The 15,761-nt window shown below is 47.0% G+C and overlaps 1 protein-coding gene across 1 annotated transcript in view; it reads right to left on the reverse strand.

Moving 5' to 3' along the window:
* Nucleotides 1–15,761, reverse strand: part of SPPL3 (signal peptide peptidase like 3) — a 274,906-nt gene that overhangs the window by 228,836 nt on the left and 30,309 nt on the right. The window lies entirely within an intron of this gene.

Genomic DNA, 15,761 nt, shown 5'->3' on the forward strand with positions numbered 1-15,761 from the left:
TGTTGAATGAGAGAGATGCTGGATGATGTGTGTAAAGACCGAAATGTAGACACAGGTGTGGCAAAATGGTATGAGCTGATGTATGCTGCAGAATGGGACAGAGGCTGTATGATTAAGATTGTAAATAATGTATTCTATATATGATGTTGAGTGAGAGAGATGGGGATTGATTTGTGTGTAAACAGCAAAATGTATACGGCGATTTAGATTGTAATTCGTCTGTGAATTTTTTTTTACGACGATTTCAGTTTCAAGTCTTTCGTTTATTGTGTGGTGCGAGCCTGGCTGTGTGCAGGGAGAGAGAGGGGAGGTGCTGGCGTCTGGGGAGGGGGAGTCGAATTGCGAGCCTGGCTGTGTCCGGGGAGAGAGAGGGGAGGTGCTGGCGTTTGTGGGCTGGGGAACAGATGTCGAAGGCTGGTGAATTTTGTTTACAAAATAGTCTGTTTCAGTGTCCCAAAAATGATTTGTGCAGATTAGGGTTTAAGACGAGACAAGGTTTAAGGGTTTAAGAGGAGAGAAAGCCGTGATACTGCAGGGAGAGAGAGGGGAGGTGCTGTCGGATGGGGGCAATAGGTCTTGTATTGGTAAGAGTTTAAGCTTTTGTCATTGTAAATGACAATGCCTTTAATTTATCAGTTTAGATAATTAACAATAAATTACAATGCCAATAGCCAGCGTTCAAATGCTGGTGAGCCCAACAAAATCAAAATACAATGGCAGCCCTCTATCTGTTTCGTGTGGCTTGATGGTGTGGGTGGCTGAGGGGGCTTTCAATGTGGCTTCCCTTTGCAGACTCAGTTTGAAGCCCTGGTCTTAAGTATGCAGCCTCGGCACTCGATACAAACTAAGTATCAGCAGAAAGGAAGGGGCTGCAACTTGGAGACACGGCCGTGATACTGCAGGGAGAGAGAGGGGAGGTGCTGGCGGATGGGGAGGGGGAGGAGAATTGCGAGCCTGGCTGTGTCCGGGGAGAGAGAGGGGAGGTTCTGGCGGCTGGGGGCTGGGGAACAGATGTCGAAGGCTGCCGAATTTTGTTTTAAACATAGTGTGTGAGTTGTGCATGTTTAAGGGTTTAAGACGAGACACGTCCGTGAAACTGCAGGGAGAGAGAGGGGAGGAGCTGGTGGCTGGGGAGGGGGGTGAGAAATGGCAGCCTGGCTGTGGAGGAATGCGAGCCTGTCTGTGTGCGGGGAGAGAGAGGGGAGGTGCTGGCGGCTGGGGGTGGGTATTGCCGTGGGAGGGAGCCTTGTAGCTTTCATGTGCGAGAGAGAGGGGAGGTGCTGGCGGATGGGGTTGGGGATTGCCGTGGGAGGGAGCCTTGTCGCTTTCATGTGCACGCGCTTTTAATGTCAATGCGCTTGCGCATTGAGCTTCAATTTGACGGGCACTGCAAGGAATCGCCATGGAATCGCAAGTTGGTTAAAGTCTGTTAAAACCCCCATAGTCTCGCAAGCTCAATGCGCATGCGCATTGACAGGCGAGACCTAAAAAGCAACATCATGCTATTTACATTTTGTTTTACGTGATCGCCGTTATTCTCACATTTTGCAACAGTGTGTTTATTTTGTAATTGGTATCTCTTCCAATTCTAAATCTGCGGGGCTACAGTGTTGAGGTTGAATGAAATGGGGGCGGGCTGCACTTCGACTCCTTGGGAAGGTGAAAGGTTGTGACCGCAGTGGGGGACAGGAGAGCAACTCAATTTATAGATTCAGCAGTGTCCTTGAGTAAACACTGACTGATGTGCACTATACAATTGTATACATACACATCCCTATCACTATTAAATATGGTCTTCCTCTAGCTACACTACAAAGACTAATATATTTCTAAAGACTTAAACTCCTGTTCTTATTATTAGATATTTTTTTGTTGACATATTTCTTTGTCATGTTCTTGTTAGGCGTTCTGGCACTCTGTGCCTAATGTCCTGATATGCTAAGTCAAAGAGGTTAAAAAAATTAAGTGATGCCCCATCAGTGTATAAGAATGAAATAACTAGAAGTACAGTACTCCAGCGCTCACACTTTACGTCTCAAAGTGTCTTCGTCTCACCTGAAGCTCTCTCGACCGTAGCCACCCTCAATGCCCCCGCTGACTGATACAAACATTTATGTAAATATACACGTGTATATAAAAGGTCAGGCAAAAGTATGCCACGCAAGTGCAAATTCAATTGTTAAAAATGTTTCTTCCTACTAGGGAACAAATTGTTCCCCTGCAACTCCAGAGAAGGAAACTCCCATCCCATAATGGAAAATGTTTTACTCCTGCCTTTGTCAGGAACGAACATTCAAACTTTTGCAGGGTGGGAAAAGGGCTGGGGAGGAGTTGGTATATACCATTAAAACGCAAGTCTGTGGTATGCACAAATACACAAGGTTTCCAACCATTGCCGTCTTATTCCAGCCAGAGTGATTTGCTCACATGAAATCCATTTTTGATGGGTATGTCCCAAAAAATGTTTCCTGCATGAAAGCCCAAGCTGAATCAAAAAAACGTTTTACTTCAGTTTTGTCATTTTTCAAAGAGGTAACCAGTTTTTCCTAATGTGCCTTTAACCTACTTTCAGATTGTGATGGAAACTGGGGTGATCCACTAAAGCTATTCAGTTCTGGAAATGAGACATTCTAAATTCCTTTGTGTAGATCCCTCAAGATTTTACCAAACAAACTGCTGAAATAAAAACAACATTAAAATGAGTTGCAGATTCTCCAATACAATGGTTTTTAGGTCTAGCTGGTGTGGACTGCGCACATGCGCAGTCTCGCTCGCGAGATTTTATATTTTTTAGTAGCTTTGAGTATCAGGCTTTAAGCCTGCCCCTCTTTCCCATTGGCCGGCGTCACCATTTATGCTAAACGGTGGCCAGTCATTGGGAGAGAGCATTCTCTAACGTACACTTTTCTCTTTTTAAGACTGCCACTTCGACGGGCTCGTCTGACTTCCTTTTGGCGTAAAAGGTTCCTTATCTTTATGGGGCTGGCCGTCCAAGTGGGCCGTCTCAAAAAGAGAAAAGTGTACGTCTTGGCCAGCGCAAAGCGCGGGTGCCGCGATTATACCAAAAGTAAAGAAATAGATGTTTTTTCGATTTCTTTACTTTTGGTATAACCGCGGCACCCGCGTTTTACTTCTAAACGCTTTGCGCTTGCCATGACGTACACTTTATACCAGAAGTAAAGAAATTAAAAAAAACACATTTCTTTCCTTTTGGTATAATCGTGGCACCCACGCTTTATTTATTTATTATAAGTTTTGTATAGCGCTAGCTGGACCCGAGGGTATCAGAGCGCTTCACATCAGGTAAAACAAAGTGCCTTGGTGGCGAAGAAAGTTTGATAGCTGTACAGTTCAAGAGGATAACAAAACAACAAGAACATACAGATCATAATGACTACAAGAGTTAGTGGAACTATGAGCATCCCCTTACAGTTCAGGTGTCCTCCAGGAAGAGGGCTTTGAGTAAAGTCTTGAATGTAGGAAAGTGGGATGTCATTCTGATGTGGGAAGGGATGGCGTTCCATATCCTGGGAGCATTACCTGCAAAGCATTTGCTTAGAGTTTTGCGTTTTCGCGATTTCAACGGGATGAGAAGAAGCGTGTTGGAGCTTCTGAGGGTCCTGGATTGGCCAGCCCTTTTGAGTTTCGCAGCCAGGTATTCTGGTTTGCCTGTGTGGAGGGCTTTGTGTGTAAGGCATGCTGTACGAAACTTTGCTCGTTGTTCAATAGGGAGCCATTTCAGATCCTTGAGCGCCGGGGAAATGTGGTCGAATTTCTTGGTTCCTGTGACCATTCTAGCCGCGGCATTGAGGGTGGTTTTCAGGGGGCCAAGGTGTGATTTGGCTGAGCCGGTCAGGGTTGCGATTCCATAGTCAATTCTGGAGAGCACCAGAGCTTGAGTGGCCTGTTGGAGGTCCTTGGGAGGCAGGAATGGTTTTATTTTGTAGAGAAGTTTCAGATTGAGGAAAGCACTTTTGGCGGAGTTAGCAATGTGTTTTTTCAAGTTTAGTTTGGGGTCTAAGGTGATTCCTAGGGATTTGACAGAGTCTTTTGGCTTGAGGGTGACATTGATGGCGTCGATGGCTTTGAGCCATTCTTCAATTTGGGGGTTTTCGTCTGTTGGAGATGAGAAGAACTTCAGTTTTTTCTTGATTGAGCTTTAAGTGATTTTGTGAGAGCCATTGTTGAACGTCTTTGACCGTGTCGTTAAGTTTGAGAATTTCATCCATACAGGTGGTTTCCAGATAGAGTTGTGTGTCATCAGCGTAGAGGTGGAAGGGGATGTTTGAATTCCTGAGTTTTGTGGTTAGCGGTTCCATGTAGATATTGAATAGTTGAGGGGAGAGTACTGACCCTTGAGGGACACCTCTGCTGACGGGTAGGGGGTCGGATTCAAAGTTTTTGATTTTTACTCTTTGGTAGCGATTGTGTAGAAAGGAGGAGAACCAATTCAATACAGTCAGTTCCAGGCCTGCTCTGTCTTGAAGGGCTTTTAGGAGCAGTGTGTGATCAACAGTATCAAAGGCGGCCGAAAGGTCAAGGAGAATGAGAAGGCAGCATTGGTCAGAGTCAAGTGATTTGTGAAGATCGTCTATGACATTGAGGATGGCAGTTTCAGTGCTGCATCCTTTCCTGAAACCCGATTGGTGGGGGTCAAGGAGCTTGATGTTCTAAGTGTTGGGTTAGCTGTGGGAGCACACATTTTTCTAGTGTTTTGGATAACAGAGGGAGATTTGACACGGGTCTAAAGTTGTTCATATCTTCTGTTTCTTCTGCTTTACTTTTAATGTTATAAGTAAAGCGCGGCTGCCTGGCGTGCGCTTGTTATGTACTTCACCTGGTGGCAACAGTAAAATAAACAGTTCGCATTACTACCTCGGCAGCATATGTTTTATTGGACCTGTGAAATATTCTTCAATTTTAGCAGCCCCCGAGCCCCATGTTATTTTTCACCAGAGTTGCATTTCTGGACGCTTTCAAATAAAATGGGACCCACGCCCCTCCAAGGAACCACGCTGCACCTCGAAAGGTGGGCGAAGCTTTGCAGTTCGAGAACCCCACCGGTGGGTCACGCTTCTGGCAGTTTCCGAGATCCTCGCCATCCCGCCCACCTGACCAACACAAAGAAACCTGACGAGTCAATGTCTTAATGGAGCCATTCGGTGAATAAAGTCACAAGAAATCTCAAAACTCCAACGGACGTCAACAATAAACAAGCCTTGAAAAACGTGTTTCGTTGGTGATTGGTAAAGGTGCGTGCAGGATGAGGCACGGGATTGCACCTTTAACAATGATGCCCCACTTCCATGTTCTGAAAGCGCCTAAAAATGATTCAGTTTGTACCATAAACCATCAGACCAGACACTACAGCGGGACTCATTCGAAGGGCTTTGCTCCTCTTTACTCGCTCACTGATTTTTAGGTCTCGCCTGTCAATGCACATGCGCATTGAGCTTGCAAGACTATAGCGTCTTAAACAGACTTTACCTAACTGGGCGATTTGGTGCTGTGCCCGTGGCTTTTAGGTCAATGCGCAAGCACATTTACCTAAAATGCGCGTGCACATCATCAAATCGCCGTCTGTTCCCTCAGCCGCACTCCTCCCACACCTTTGAAGTGAAGCCTAGCTTCACTTCAAAGGCATCCGCTCCCCCCCGCCCCCTGCTTCACACGTCTCACGGCCGTCTCGTATTTCTCCTCCCTCCCTCGCCTCCCAAGTGAATGCCATGCAACTGTGGGACACTCTGTTTTTGAGAATCCAGGGACTGCCTCGTTGAAGAAATGCCATAGCTGCTTGAAGCTTTTTCTATATCTGGTGCTCTCAGAGTGTACTTTACGTATTTATTTTTCTAGCAGAGAGAAGTACACCGAAGGGCACATGTACGTTTCACAGAATTCATAAGTGTATACTCCCGTCAAATGTCAATACTGTGGTCTTGCGTGCAGCTGCATTAAACCGATTTGCATATTCTGTGGCCAGCACGCCTGTGTTCATTCACCTTTGTTTTAGGATTCAAGTTATACTTTCTTATTTCGCGGTGATCTTGTGTTTTTTTGGTAACTAAATAATGGTATTAATTACTACCAAACGCTCTCATTTTAGCAAATACCTCGCACATATTCAAACGTAAATCTCGCCATTTGCATGGAAATGTTTGCTCCAAAGACATAGCCCAGTGCGTTATTTTGCAAGGACTGGAACTTGTTACCTTATTCACAACCTTGGGTATCAATCAGGCAAGTTAACTGTAAGCTGTGTCTGAGGTCTGTGGCACAAAGGCCCCTGCTGCTTCACACTACGGCCCGTGTCTCTCCCCCATCGCCGCTCTCCCCGCTCCGCCCCCTGCTGCGGCCATTTCGCATTTCTCCTCCCCCCTCCCCACAGCAATGCCCTCCGTCTTGTTCGTCTTACTGTTTTTGTTTTTTTGGTAACTAAATAATGGTATTAATTACTACCAAACGCTCTCATTTTAGAAAATACCTTGCACATATTCAAACGTAAATCTCGCCATTTGCATGGAGATGTTTGCTCCAAAGACATAGCCCACTGCGTTATTTTGCAAGGACTGGAACTGGTTACCTGCAATTACAACAAGAACTCGTGCTATAAACAAATTAACCCTCTGTGGTATCTTCTCTAAATTCAGTGATCGCTTCAGGTTATTCACAACCCTCGGTATCAATTGCCATTATAAATTACAATAACTTTCTATTTAAGTATTAATTATAAAAAAATAAAGGCCATTGTTATTTGTAATATGAATACATATAAGTCACGTAAATAAAACATATTGCATTACAAATGCTATAGGTGTCACATTTGCAAAAGTTATAACTATTGGCATTGTAAACGACAAAGCTATCAATTTAGCTATTTTAAAAACCAACACATAAATAAAATATGTGTCATTTACAAGACCAATAGCTCCAACTTTTCTAATGCGAGACCTATTGCATTTCCAATGCTTGTTGACGCAAGTGTCTGTTGTCTTGCACCTCTGCAATAATTCAAAATGCCATGGAATGTGCCACGTTTATATTTGTGGAGTAACAGCGTGTGTTCGCACCCTCGTGCCAGATGAAGTCTAGTCAATGCTCCACGAGACGCCTAACAGGTCAGGGCCCGCTACGGTGTCACGCGCAACATACATGTTCCCTGCACCGATCAACTGGCTTCAGAAGGACAATGAAAATGCACTTTAATAACCTGCTGTGCCACCGCCTTGGAGTGGAAGCGCCCAGAAGCAATCCAGTCTGCGCTGCTGTGCTTTACAGGAGGCTTCATTACTTTAGTCTTTGCTTCTGACACCATCGGAAGCAGCAGCCACTGAGATAAGTAGCAGCCAGTAAGAGTGATGTTTCATTAATTCATTCGGTCTTTGCTTCTGACACCATCAGACAAGCAGCAACCACCAAAGTGACGTACAACAAGGGTTGGATTTGAAGACTGTTCACAAAGCATGATGGTGATCCGCCCCTTAATGAAAAATAAAAAAGTTGAGAAATGAGTAAATCCTTCACCAGGGGTGGGAAGTGCACACTCCGAGAAATGAGAGGGGGGGCCTAGAGAATTTGGAAACACCCATAAAATGCTGAGTTAGTGGGTATGCAGAAAACATATTTTATTCCCATTTTTACCATGAAAATGGTGTGAGATGTAGTCCTGTGAATGGTGGGAGTAAATATTCCAGGGACGAAAAGGAGCTGGGAAACCCCAGGCAGAGCATTTTAAGAACAAGCATTTGCAATGCAATAGGTCTCACATTTGCGAGAGTTGGAGCTATTGGCATTGTAAATGAGAATGCCTTTTATTAATTTGTTTTGAAAACCTGCAAGCGGTGCATAAACACACACTTTGTATGTATAGTCCTTGTTCACGAGAAGCAAGGATGTCAGTAAAAGATACTGCCAGCTTTGCTTCTCATTAGCAAAGGCCATTAGTACGAAGTGCTTTTTGACGCACAGCTTGCAGGTTTTAAAACTCATAAATAAAAGGCAATGTCCTCTCGCAAATGCGAGACCTATTGCATTGCAAATGCTAGTTTCATTGTGTAGCTTGTATAAAGCAATGCATATGGTAAAATTTAAAGAGTTAACAAGCATTGGAAATGCAATAGGTCTCGCATTAGGAAAGTTTGAGCTATTGGTATTGTAAATGACACTTTTTTTATTTATGTGTTGGTTTTGAAAGTAGCAAAATTAATAGCTTTGTCAGTTACAATGTCAATAGTGTTAACTTTTGCAAATGTGACACCTATAGCATTTGTAATGCAATGTGTGTTGTATTTACGTGACTTAGATGCCTTGATATTACAAATAACAATGGCTTTTAAATTTGTAAATAATTAATACTTAAATAAAAGTTATTGTAATTTATAATGGTAATAGCTTAAACGTTTTTAAATAACTTTTGTGAAGATTATGTTCAGTGTATTTTATTGTGACGAAAATCCAAGAACATTGCATTTGCACCTACACACACACAGAGCCACACACACACACACATATAGATGTGGTAGTGGTGGATCTGGGTGATATGGTGGTGGTGGATGTGGTGGTGATGGTGGATGTGGTGGTGATGGTGGTGGATGAGGGGGTGGATGTGGTGGTGGATGTGGTGGAGGTGGTGTATGTGGTGGTGATGTGGTGGATGTGGTGGTTGTGGATGTGGTGGTTGTGAAAGTGGTGGTGGATGTGGTGGTGGAAGTGATGGTGGTGGGTGTGGTGGATGAGGTGGTGGTGGATGAGGTGGTGGATGTGGTGGTGGATGTGGTGGTGGATGTGGTGGTGGATGTGATGGTGGTGGATGCGGTGGTGGATGTGGTGGTGGATGTGGTGGTGGATGTGGATGTGGTGGTGGTGGATGTGGTGGTGGATGAGGTGGTGGAGTTGGTGGTGGAAGTGGTGGATGTGGTGGTGGATGTGGTGGTGGATGTGGTGGTGGATGTGGTGGTGGCTGTGGTGGTGGCTGTGGTGGTGGCTGTGGTGGTGGCTGTGGTGGTGGCTGTGGTGGTGGTGGGTGCGGTGGTGGTGGAAGTGGTGGATGTGGTGGTGGATGTGGTGGTAGATGTGGTGGTGGTGGATGTGGTGGTGGATGTGGTGGTGGATGTGGAGGTCATGGTGGATGTGGGGGTGGATGTGGTGGTGAGGGTGGATGTGGTGGTGAGGGTGGATGTGGTGGTGAGGGTGGATGTGGTGGTGAGGGTGGATGTGGTGGTGGATGCAGTGGATTTGGTGGTGGTGGATGCCGTGGTGGTGGTGGATGCCGTGGTAGTGGTGGATGTGGTGGTAGTGGTGGATGTGGTGGTAGTGGTGGATGTGGTGGTAGTGGTGGATGGGGTGGTGGTGGATGGGGTGGTGGTTGTCATGGTGGATGTGGAGGTGATGGTGGATGTGGTGGTGGATGCGGTGGTGGTGGATGTAGTGGTGGTGGATGCGGTGGTGGTGGATGCGGCGGTGATGGATGTGGCGGTGATGGATGTGGCGGTGATGGATGTGGCGGTGATGGATGTGGCGGTGATGGATGTGGCGGTGATGGATGTGGCGGTGGTGGATGTGGCGGTGGTGGATGTGGCGGTGGTGGATGTGGCGGTGGTGGATGTCATGGTGGATGTGGAGGTGATGGTGGATGTGGAGGTGATGGTGGATGTGGAGGTGATGGTGGTTGTGGAGGTGATGGTGGATGTGGAGGTGATGGTGGATGTGGAGGTGATGGTGGATGTGGAGGTGATGGTGGATGTGGAGGTGGTGGTGGATGTGGAGGTGGTGGATGTGGTGGATGTGGAGGTGGTGGATGTGGTGGTGGTGGATGCGGTGGATGTGATGATGGTGGATGCGGTGGTGGTGGTGGATGCGGTGGTGGTGGTGGATGCGGTGGTGGTGGATGTGGTGGATGTGGTGGTGATGGTGGATGTGGTGGTGGAAGTGGTGGTGGTGGATGCGGTGGATGTGATGATGGTGGATGCGGTGGTGGTGGTGGATGCGGTGGTGGTGGTAGTGGTGGATGGGGTGGTGGTTATAGTGGATGTGGTGGTGGATGTAGTGGTGGGTGTGGTGGTGGTGGTGGATGCGGTGGTGGTGGATGCGGTGGCGGTGTATGTGGTGGATGTGGTGGTGGTGGATGTGGTGGATGTGGTGGTGGATGTGGCGGTGGTGGTGGATGGGATGGTGGCTGTGGTGGTGGTGGATGCGGTGGATGCGGTGGTGGTGGATGTGGTGGATGTGGTGGATGCGGTGGATGTGGTGATGGTGGATGCGGTGATGGATGCGGTGGTAGTTGTAGTGGATGTGGTGGTGGATGTAGTGGTGGTGGGTGTGGTGGTGGGTGTGGTGGTGGTGGGTGTGGTGGTGGTGGTGGTGGATGTGGTGGTGGTGGATGTGGTGGTGGTGGATGTGGTGGTGGTGGATGTGGTGGTGGTGGATGTGGTGGTGATGGATGTGGTGGTGGTGGATGTGGTGGTGGTGGATGTGGTGGTGGTGGATGCGGTGGTGGTGGATGCGGTGGTGGTGGATGCGGTGGTGGTGGATGCGGTGGTGGTGGATGCGGTGGATGTGGTGATGGTGGATGCGGTGGTGGTGGTAGTGGTGGTTGTAGTGGATGTGGTGGTGGATGTAGTGGTGGTGGGTGTGGTGGTGGATGCGGTGGTGGTGGATGCGGTGGTGGTGGATGCGGTGGTGGTGGATGCGGTGGTGGTGGATGTAATGGTGGATGTGGAGGTGATGGTGGATGTGGAGGTGATGGTGGATGTCGTGGTGGTGGTGGTGGATGCGGTGGTGGGTGCGGTGGTGGATGTGGTGGTGGTGGTGGTGGATGTGGTGGTGGATGTGGTGGTGGATGTGGTGGTGGATGTGGTGGTGGATGTGGTGGTGGATGTGGTGGTGGATGTGGTGGTGGATGTGGTGGTGGATGTGGATGTGGTAGTGGTGGATGAGGTGGTGGTGGATGTGGTGGTGGTGGATGCGGTGAATGTGGTGGTGGTGGATGTGGTGGTGGTGGATGTGGTGGTGGTGGTGGATGTGGTGGTGGTGGTGGATGTGGTGGTGGTGGTGGATGTGGTGGTGGTGGAAGTGGTGGTGGATGTGGTGGTGGATGTGGTGGTGGTGGTGGATGTGGTAGTGGTGGTTGATGTGGTGGATGTGGTGGTGGTTGTGGCGGTGGATGTCATGCTGGTGGTGGTGGTGGTGGATGTGGTGGTGGTGGATGCAGTGGATGTGGTGATGGTGGATGCGGTGGTGGTGGTGGATGCGGTGGTGGTGGTAGTGGTAGATGGGGTGGTGGTTGTAGTGGATGTGGTGGTGGATGTAGTGGTGGCGGGTGTGGTGGTGGATGCGGTGGTGGTGGATGTGGTGGTGGTGGATGTGGTGGATGTGGTGGTGGTGGATGTGGCGGTGGATGTGGCGGTGGATGTGGCGGTGGATGTGGAGGTGGATGTGGAGGTGATGGTGGATGTGATGGTGGTGGATGTGATGGTGGATGTGGTGGTGATGGTGGATGTGGTGGTGGATGCGGTGGTGGATGCGGCGGTGGATGTCATGGTGGATGTGTGCCTAGAAGCGCCATACCTCCCATCATATAGGTCAACATGTTGCTGCGAATGGTGATAAATAGCACGTTCTAGTCTGCTCTACCTGCATGTATGGTTCATCCCATTGAATTTTTCATTAATATATGTTTTATTTTTTTTAAAAACGATTAAACCAAGACCAGGGTGCAATGTGTTAAATGTGCATAACGGCACAATCACATTACAGAGGCCATGTGACTTTTAGAGACACGTTTCCCTGTGTAACAGTCCTTGCAATGTGCAATCTGAGACAGAAAACTATTTTTCCCATGTCAATTCTGCTGTACCGTTGTAAAAAAATGGACTTTGACACTGTAGTCATAAATGTGTGAAGGTAGCGCGTTTTAAGTTCCGCTCTTTCAAAAAATGTGTATTATGGAACCAAATGTATTTCACTGCAACAACAGACAACGGGTCGATCTATCGACAGACAATAGTATGTAATTGACGTGGGTAAACGTGGCTGGTCGTCGCCTTTTTTACATGCATCTCCATGTAGAATTAAGAAAATGATATCACCTGGGAGGCACACCACTCTCCAACCGAGGATTACATACGTTCAGACCATCTGGTAGAAGGCGCTATATAAATGCAGCAAATCACCAAACCTTCCTCAAAGCACACGGGAAGCATTTCAGGCTCTTGCTGGGCAACATAAAGAGCACGAGCTGTTCGCCCATCCCCCTTCAAGCAGGACTAGCGACCAGAGCCTCCCTCGAGGCGCTTTACTTTACACTCACAGCTCAAGAACACGATGGAATGTATTCAGATAAGATGCTCGGGTGGTGATAGGCAGATGCATCACACCTCGCACCGCCGGGCGCCTGTCATTGTGACTCATAATCACAAAATAAAAGCAGACGGAGGGCATTGCTGTGGGGAGGGGGGAGGAGAAATGCGACATGGCGGGCAGGGGAGGGGGCGGAGCGGGGAGAGGGTGTTAAGCAGCAGGGGCCTTTGAAGTGAAGCTAAGCTTCACTTCAAAGGTGTGGGAGGAGTGCGGCAGAGGGAACAGACGGCGATTTGGTGATGTGCACGCGCATTTTAGGTCAATGCGCAAGCGCATTGACCTAAAAGCCACGGGCACAGCACCAAATCGCCAAGTTGGGTAAAGTCTGTTTAAGCCCCTATAGAGCTTCGCCAGCTAGGCGCATGCGCCCAGCAGGCGAACCCTAAAAATGAGCATCAAAGAAACCTATGTATTTCTGAAATAGACATCAGATCCAGAGTTTGAGCACTGGTTATTTGTACATCTCTGAATTTATGGGTACCAAATACTACCATGTGATTCAGAGGGCATTTATCAAAAGGCCTTCTTTCTTACACGCTGCCTTACGTTTGGAAGACACAAATAAAGAGAAAAATGTTCTACTATCCACTATTCCCACATGTCTCACAGTAGGTCACTGGTGCAGGCCTAGTGCCCACGACAGGAAAGGGTCCTAAACACAACATGGACACATCACTTTTTTTTCCCAGTGAAAACTGGCCCTTTTTAGGACGAGGCTAGCATCGCTCATGCATTGCTCTGTGAGGCATGTAGTATCTGAATATGGGCTTGAAGTCCCGCTTACGTTTTCCATTGGCTCCTGTTAGTGCCCCGTATAAAGAGCTGCTTTGTTTGGTGGATGTGTTCAGTTAGTCCCACCTTTTAGTGTTTCCAACCCTACCAGGCAACAGCCCCTGTTACTGTGGTCGTACTCTTTTTTTATTTAAGGTCCTTTGTGCACTCTTGTTTGCTTCGGTTGTGTAGAACCACGGAGCACGCTTTGCTTCAGATGTGTAATTATATTCACTCAATTTAGTCACACAGCATGGCGCATGCCTTTATTTATGCATGCTGCTTTCACTTTCGATCCTCTAATATGGTTCTAACTGCCGACTCACTGAAACCTGCCTGGCAGCCGCCCAATCCTGCCTGTCTCCATTCCTTGGCTCTGTCAGCACAGGCGGCTTAGCAGGCCTCCTCCCACAGCTGCGGCTGCAGCAGAAAGCAAATGGCAGGGAAACAATGGCCAAATACGGCTGCGCACGGGGGTGAGAAGGAAGTTTCCTGGCCTCGGATGGAACCAGGGAGAGTACCAGCAATTGGTTGGCCAAGGCGGGCCTGAAGCCCGAGAGGAGGCTATTCAAGGGAACCAGCGAGGATTGTGTCCTGCTATCGAAGCAGTTGATACAATGTTGATATACGTGGGAACGAAAATTTGTGAACCAGCGCACTGACCCCCTATTCGCGTGGCTCAGCTGTAACTGTTGTGAAGAAAAAAAAAAACATTTTAAGAGTCCTTTCCTGCCTCTGGCCGGTACACTGTGGGCAATTTTTCTGTTGTGCACTGGAACTCAGCCCAGCACTTTCCAGCCACAACATCATTGTGAATAAGGCCTAAGCAAGAGAACGCAGACTTCAACCCCCAGCATGCAGTAGGTTATTAAATTAATCTGTACAGGTGGAAACACAGAGTCTCTAGAGCCATCAAGCCCTAGCGAGTGTTACCCTGTAAAATTGTCCTTCTCGCAGAATGACATTAAGTGCCTCGGCCTCTTTATTTCACATTATTTTAACCCAATGGTAGGATGGGTCCTGTAGAGATCACGTGTACTGTTTTAAGCCCTAGTGTGCTATTCCTCAAGGCAGAATATAGGTTATTAGTTCCATTTATAATGCCATACATTTCTATCATGCCAACATCTTCCATTGGCACAGCTTCGCATCATCTTGGAAGCAATCAGGAGTCCTGCAGCCAGTCTTTTTCACTATGGTAATTTATATTGAGTTTGTTCTTAACTGTTTATATGTGTGTATTTTTGCATGTAATGTGCTTGTTGTGTACAACACAGTATGTAGGGTGATCTGGTGACTCCATTTATTTTCTGTAGTTTAAACAAATGACTGCATCAAACTAACGTAGGTTTGTCATGTGACTCCCCCCCCACCCCCCCAATTCAATATTCAACACGCTACACACTATCTGTGACATAGCTTTACGAGGGCTTTGGTGATTAAGTTTACCCCCAAAATAACAAAGAATTAGAGTTGCAATGCTCAACACAGCTGATCGTCAATCAGCTCTGCCATTATAAATCTTCTGGTTAATCTGCTTGCTTTTTTTACCCACTTGAGGTTTTTTTAAAATACATTTTTACCTACGCGTTTTTCCTCCAGGTTCCTAATTCGCTACTACTCTACTTCTTCATTCGAGCATAGGCTCAACAACTACATTTCCTAAACAGTTCCATCCTTTCAGCCTTATGACAATAGTTACCAAAGCAAGGCAGCAGCAAGACTTGAAAGCCTTAGAGCAGCACTGATGTAGTGTAAAAGCAGACGCCCCTCAAAAACAAAAAAAACAGACTGGACTGCAACCAGACAACAAGGAATACCCCAGTGGCATAAAGTATAAGCAGCATTGTAGTAAAAATTAAATCATAACGTAAATCACCTTAAAACACATTTAATTAAAAAGTAAAGTTGACTATATAAATGGAAGTCATAAAAGCAAGTTAAAAATGTAGTTGCTTAAAGTGAAAGCGAATACCAGTTAAAGTAATAGTAATGTCACCGAAAGTAAAAATGCTGTTAATACCAAAAGTAACAAATAAGCCACATTTCCAAAAACAACAAAAACTATTGCAAAAAGTAAAAGGCTCAATCATTAAAACAAGCACTGGCGTTGCCAATAGGTTTCGCATTTGGAAAGTTGGAGCTATTGGTTTTGTAAATGACATTTTATATTTATATATCGTTATTGGCATTGTCAATAATATATAAATATAAAATGTCATTTACAAAACCAATAGCTCCAACTTTCCAAATGCGAAACCTATTGGCAACGCCAGTGCTTGTTTTTCCCTCCATCTGGTTCAAACGTTTTTTTGGTGTTGTATTAAATCTGTGTATCAAGAGATACTTAATTGCCAGAGAGGCAAATACTGATTAATGTATATCTGTATCTAGAAGATAGGCTCGTAAAATGCACAACTGCAAATTCAGTGTCTTGCTCACATGCAGCTAGAAGATAGGCTCGTAAAATGCACAACTGTGACCTGTGACCGAAGATTACGCGGCAAGAGGCGAAAGTCCAGAGCCTGGTGGGGGGGGGGCGGGAATGCAAGCGAGGGGAGGAGAAGTGTGGCAGGCGGATTAGGGAGATGTCAGCTGGCCTCGCAATGCTGCCAAATGGCCGGAGTGAAGCCAGA

This window comes from Lissotriton helveticus, chromosome 11 (assembly GCF_964261635.1).
Source record: "Lissotriton helveticus chromosome 11, aLisHel1.1, whole genome shotgun sequence".
Lineage (NCBI taxonomy): Eukaryota > Metazoa > Chordata > Amphibia > Caudata > Salamandridae > Lissotriton > Lissotriton helveticus.